General features: G+C 43.8%; 1 long non-coding RNA gene across 2 annotated transcripts; it reads left to right on the top strand.

Moving 5' to 3' along the window:
- Nucleotides 1–352: 352 nt before the first annotated feature.
- Nucleotides 353–2,457, top strand: LOC131010626 (uncharacterized). 2 transcript variants are annotated; one of them, XR_009096628.1, is made up of 2 exons: nucleotides 353–1,136; nucleotides 1,386–2,457. It is a non-coding gene; the product is annotated as an uncharacterized LOC131010626 (long non-coding RNA). The 2 variants fall into 2 exon arrangements; XR_009096627.1 differs by having other exon boundaries at nucleotides 360–1,295.
- Nucleotides 2,458–6,000: the final 3,543 nt, after the last annotated feature.

Below are 6,000 nucleotides of genomic sequence, written 5' to 3'. Positions count from 1 at the left end.
AGCATGATATTGAACGAGACCCTTCGACTCTACCCTCCAGCAGTCGCGCTAAATAGGCAAGCATCGGAAGATGTTAAACTGGGAAGCCTCGACATTCCTGGTGGCACAGAGATGTACATTGCCATGACTGCTGTCCATCATGATACTGAGATATGGGGAGACGATGCGGCGGATGTTCAGCGGCGAGCTGGGCCCCGAGCGCGACTTCTTTATCTACAGCCGCCACTTCAAACCCCACCGTGCTCAACCTGGGGCGCCTCGATTGACATGTTCACGCCGCCGTGCTCGCCGAACTCGTGCCGGGCGGTCGCCAGCGCCGCCGCGGGGTCCTCCGCGTGCGCCGACTGGTGCTTCTTGGCGGCTGAGAAGCATAGATCTTGCTCTAAGAAGGGGGGGGAGGATTCTGAATGGTGATGATGCCTTGCAAGAAACGAGCACGCCACTGGATATCGCGCCTTCCCCTCAGAACTCAGTGAGATCGTCTGCTGTATCTATTTCTCCGGTGATGACTCAACCGTATTGGCATTTTCTTGCGTGAGATCGTCTGCCATATCATGTCGACAGCATCATTTGGTTGAGATGGATACTGGTATTCATAGTGACCACCTATTTCCTTTTTTTTTTTTCAACAACATGCACCACTATGGACTCCAGATCATTTAAGGTTGAAGCTAAGGCTGCGACTTTCTCTTGGCATTTGGTGCATCTCAAATCAGCAGCCAATTCTGACACCTTGTTTACTGAAGTGTTTAAGGTGGTGGTCTGCTGAGGAGGAGGCAGCAGCCGCTTGGAGCTTTGAACTTTAAGTTTTGCCAGCTCCTTCTTTGCCCAGGAAACCAAAGTCATGCTTTATTTGCTCCTCTCTTCTGCGTGTGTGTGTGTGAGGTGGATGGCGTGAAGGAGACGGCGCCGGGCATAGCTCCTTGTTGCTTCCCTATTTTGCCGGAGCTATGTGCGCAGCGGCAGTCTCCGGAAGCGGTGGCGGGTCTATTGAGTTGTCTCGCGAAAGTTCAGATGGCGAGGAGAGGCGACCGGAACGAGGCCGGATGGCAGGCGGTTGCCGGAGAAGAGAGAGTATGAGAAGAGATGCGCCGCCTAGGAGTGTTGGCTGCGGTCTCATCCGAGGAAAAGAGAGAGTATGCAATTTAGCCCTTGGTTGAATTTATGTTGGGCCATCTTTTGGTGGGGCTTTGGGCTTCATTGCTGGGCTTCTTTAATTTGTAGAGAGGCCATCTTAAATTACACCAAGCCCATTTCTATAAATCAAATAAATCGGGCCCAATTTTGGAAACAAAGTATGGGCCCAAGTTTTGAATTGATTTTTTTTTTTTTTTTTTATCAAACCATTTATTGTTATTAAATATATTTTTTTTTTTTGTGTGCAGCTGGCAGCAGCGAAAGCTTGGTGATGATGATTTTGGAGGGTTATGTTCAAGATTGGCGCAGTCTTATCAACCAATTTCATGGCGGATTTTGCCCCAAACGAGATGCTTTGAGTATTTGCAAAGTTTGGAATCTATTGTTATTTTTTTTCGGTCTTGACATTTCCATCAGCCTGACTAAAGATCATCCTCAGAGAGTTCATCAAAATATGTCAGCAGCCCATCTAAGACCTTATTTGAGTGATGTTTACTTTGCACTTCAGGTGGCTCAATTGGCTTTTAATCAGATTTCGGGTGCGCTCGGGTCTGGGCCATTGTGAGTCCAACCTTTGAAGATTGCTGGTTACATTTTCTCTTTGCGCGCATTCGAGCAGGCTAGATGACTCAATGGTGTTCTATTATGTTTGGCGAACATGTGTTTCAACTCCACGAGCGCATTCAACTTTAGCTTGGAAAGAAGTGAATTTGTCGATGCATAGCCGACCTCGATGCCAGATAACTCAATTCTTTGACAGGTCTTGGGTGCGCTCAGGCCTGGGATTGTTTGAATCTGGTTAGAGTGAGGTTGTTGTTATGTTTGGCATCTCACGAAGTTGGGAGAATTCTGCACAACGGCTCGAGAAGATTGAGTATTTTCTTCTTGATGCTTAAGCCAAGGAGAATGAAGCCATTGTCCGAATTGCTTTGATCAAGGAAGTGCTTGCTATGATAGAGAGGTGGAAGACAGAGATGACGTTGTCCTTCAAGCAAGATAGTGCCTCCTTTCATATTGTCCGAGGTGCAATCCCAGAATTCAAAAGAGATTTTGACAAACATAAAGTTGCACATGTTGATGAGGAAATGCTGCGGAATTTTGAAGACTTCAGAGTCATTTTTGATCTCTGCTCAGAGAACTTTGGAGGATCAAGACCCATTTGCTTAGTATTGGTGCAAACCGCAATTTCTATCATTTCTCTCTTGATGATTCTTATTTGGTTTGTGATGGATATTTTGACATCTTCTCCAAATGCTTGTGCTTCTTTTGATGGCTTGATTTTCTTCCCAATTTGAGACATATTCGGCTTCACATAATCAACTTAAATCATAACTTTGATGATATAAATTGAAAAGAGCCAAACACAATTCATGACTGAACCTAGAAATTATCTAAGCTGCCTACGTACCCTTTTTGAAAGGGATCAAGTCAAAACGTAGTTCATAGGATCAACAAGTGTTTGAGATTGAGTGCCGTGCACAGTTTATACTCATGCGGGCCAGGAGTAACATGCAGTTTAGGCTCGTGCGTCAAGGAGCTGTCTTCATATGCTCCATTTTGTTGTTTTTCTTCATTGTTTTGTGGCTTTTCATCTGACTCATCTTTTTGGCTTTTCTGATTTTCTATTTTTTTTTTGGCTTTTTTTTTTTGGCTTTTTTTTTTTTTTTTTTTTTTGCTTTTCTATTTTTTTTTTTGAACTATATACATATGCACATGCTTCAACTTCTACCACCCTTCAAGGATAGTAGTACTTCAAGAACTTTCCGTTGAGAGTGATAACAATTGGCCTCCTTGCAGCGAGGGTCATGTCTCCAATTTGAAAAGAGGGCGCTCGCACTGCTTTGTTGAAGGATCTTGAAGGAAGAGCTTGATAGTATTCCAATTTTTGCTGGACTTCTAGTCTCTCTTCATCCAGAGTTTCCAGTTCTTTGGGGCTCAAGTGCGAATTCTCTTCTCCAACGACCATTTTCTCGCAGGAGGTGATATGGTTTGCTGTGACATCGTCTTCATCTTTTCGGCGAGGATCTTTGCAATCAAAACACGTCATTATGCTTTCATTTCTCTGGCGTATGAAGGCTATATTCTCTGCAACGCTTGTTGTGATAACGCCACTTCTAACGAGACTTGCAATTTCACGACGCACTTGACTTCGAGTAGTATGAGGAAGAGGAACTGGATTACTAGCACTATTAGTAGTGTAGTAAGAGGAAGCCACACTTTCTCTATCTTCTTGATCTATGGCATCTCGTGTGAAGATGGTGGTCTTCATTTGAGCTTTCATTTCTTTCCCACATGACATAAGCAAAGTGGTGTATCTTTTCATTCGAGGAGGGATCAAACTTCTCCATTTCTCTGTTATGTGCAGTTCATCACTCCCTTTTGTCTTGCTTCGTTTCCATGATTTGCCTTTGCCAAGTCTTTTAAAGACAGATACTTGTTGAGCTTCTCTTCTACCCATCCTATTGAAAATAGAAACCCTTTGGGTTCTCCGATTGCTTGAAGATTCCAGGATTTGCTTGGTGCTAGCATAGTTAGCAGTGGCTCTCTTGATGGCAATTCGAATGGGGCTTTGCACTGTATATCCCAAACCTGCTTTGGAGTTTTGGCTTGCGTTATCAGTCTTTTCCAAATGAGACCTTGACATAGAGCTTTCTTGAGGATTGTATCCAGCATTCACGAGGAGTTTATATGCCTTCGGACCAAAGTGCTTTGAGAGTTCTTTGTTTGAGAGATCTTCATGCTCTGTGACGCCACTTTGCTTTGGTCGGACAAACCCTTCAAATGGTTGGAGAATTGGCTTCTTGGCATCAATCTTCGTTAAAGGCATGGTGAATCCTTCCATCTTTAGAAAAGATTCTTCCTTCTTTTTCTCCTGGCAAGATCTCAACTCGTCATGTGATGTATCATCTTTCACCATTGAGACTTTGGTTCTTTCCAAATAGAACTTAGCATCAGCAAAATGTGATTCTGCTTCCGTAAACGGCTTTTGATCACCAACCACTTTTCTTACGGCGCCATTTTGATAGTACTTGAAGCATTGGTGCAATGTAGAAGGAACAACACCATTTTCATGAAGCCATGGTCGACCCAGAAGCATATTGTAGGACGTCTTGGCATCGATAACATGAAGCAACGCCGTCGAATCCATGTCCTGCATCAGCAATCGCAACCTTATAGTTCCAAGAGCTCTTTGCCCTTCATGATTGAAACCTTGGATCATCAATCGACTTTTTGACAGCTCATCTACTTGGATTCCCAATTGCTTCAAAGTCCTTAGTGGCAAAATATTGACCGCTGAGCCTCCATCGATGAGAATTCGATTGACTTTCTGCTCCTGTGTACAACAACTCACGAACAATGGCTTGTTATGAGGTTCAGATCCAAGCTGCAAGTCTTCATTGGAGAATGTGATTGCCAATGCATTATCATCTTCATCCAAATTTAGCTCAGGTTCTTCATCTACTTGATTGGATGTATCATACCGAGCTCCAATACCTTCTATTATGTCATTCAAGTCGGTGGAGACCATATTTACAGCAGTATCATCTTCTTCAAGAGATATTTTCCCTTCTCGAGCTAAACGCATGACCCTGTCTTTAAAGATGAAGCAATCATGTATGGGGTGCCCAACCAGACGATGGTATTTGCAGTAACTTGGATCATCTGTCCTCCCTGCTTCATTTGGTCGCTTCATTTCTGGCAACTCGATAAGTTTTTCTTTGAGCAGGTCATCAAAAATTCCTGAAACATCAGAGTCTAAGAAAGGGTATTGCTTTTGTTGCATTTCTTTCAAGGTAGATCTTCTTTGCCCCATGTCTCGGGAAGAGTTCTGATTGTCTCGTGGAATATTCTGGTTGCCTTCTTGACCAGCTTCTCTCTTTAAGAATTTCACCGAAGTTGCCTTAATCGCCATGGATTCTCTCTTTGGTGTTTCGTCATATGGTTTTCCTCCTTTCTTGAATTCTGGCTTGAATTTGCTAGACTCCTGGATTGGTGGTCCTTCGATCCCGCTTGTCATCATGCTCAACTCCATATCATGAGCTCTAGTGGCTAGTTCCTCGAATGTTCTTGGCTGGATTCCTCGCAAGATGTATTGCAAGCCCCAATGCATCCCTTGAATACACATTTCGATGGCAGATGATTCAGACAATCGGTCCTTGCAGTTGAGACAAAGGTTTCTCCATCGGTTGATGTAGTCAATGACTGGCTCTTCTTTGAATTGACGTGAACTTGTGAGCTCCACCATGCTAACAGTTCTTCTAGTGCTGTAGAAACGGTTGAGAAATTCATGCTCCAATTGCTCCCAGCTGTCAATTGAGTTTGGCTCCAAGTCGGTGTACCAATCAAAAGCATTTCCCTTCAATGAGCGAACGAACTGCTTAGCTAGGTGATCTCCATAAGTACCAGCATTGTTGCACGTCTCAATGAAGTGAGCCACATGTTGTCTTGGATTTCCTTTGCCATCAAACTGTTGAAATTTTGGTGGTTGATAGCCAAGAGGCATCCTCATACTGTCAATTTGCCGAGTATATGGCTTGGAGTAAGTCAACGATGATTTGGAGCTTCCACCGGAGTTATTCTTCATTGTTGTTTCGATGAACTCTTTGAGTTGGTCGATGGGAATGAGGCCACCAGACGAGAAGAGAGTATCATTTCCTGAAGCCCTTTTTCCATCACTCTTTGGCTTGTCTTTGGAGATTTCTTCATCGTTATTGTCTCCATCTTCTTCGCTTTCTTCGCCTTCCTTATCGTTGTTGGCGTGGCTTGAATCTCCTTTTTCTCCTTTGAGCTTTGCAATCTGGGCATCTTGCTCTTGGATGTGCTTGGTTAGAGATTCAACCATCTTTGTCAAGTTCAAGAGTT

This window comes from Salvia miltiorrhiza, chromosome 2, assembly GCF_028751815.1.
Source record: "Salvia miltiorrhiza cultivar Shanhuang (shh) chromosome 2, IMPLAD_Smil_shh, whole genome shotgun sequence".
NCBI lineage: Eukaryota > Viridiplantae > Streptophyta > Magnoliopsida > Lamiales > Lamiaceae > Salvia > Salvia miltiorrhiza.
The sequence above is the reverse complement of the archived record's forward strand: the minus strand, read 5'-3'. Positions and strand labels throughout refer to the sequence as shown.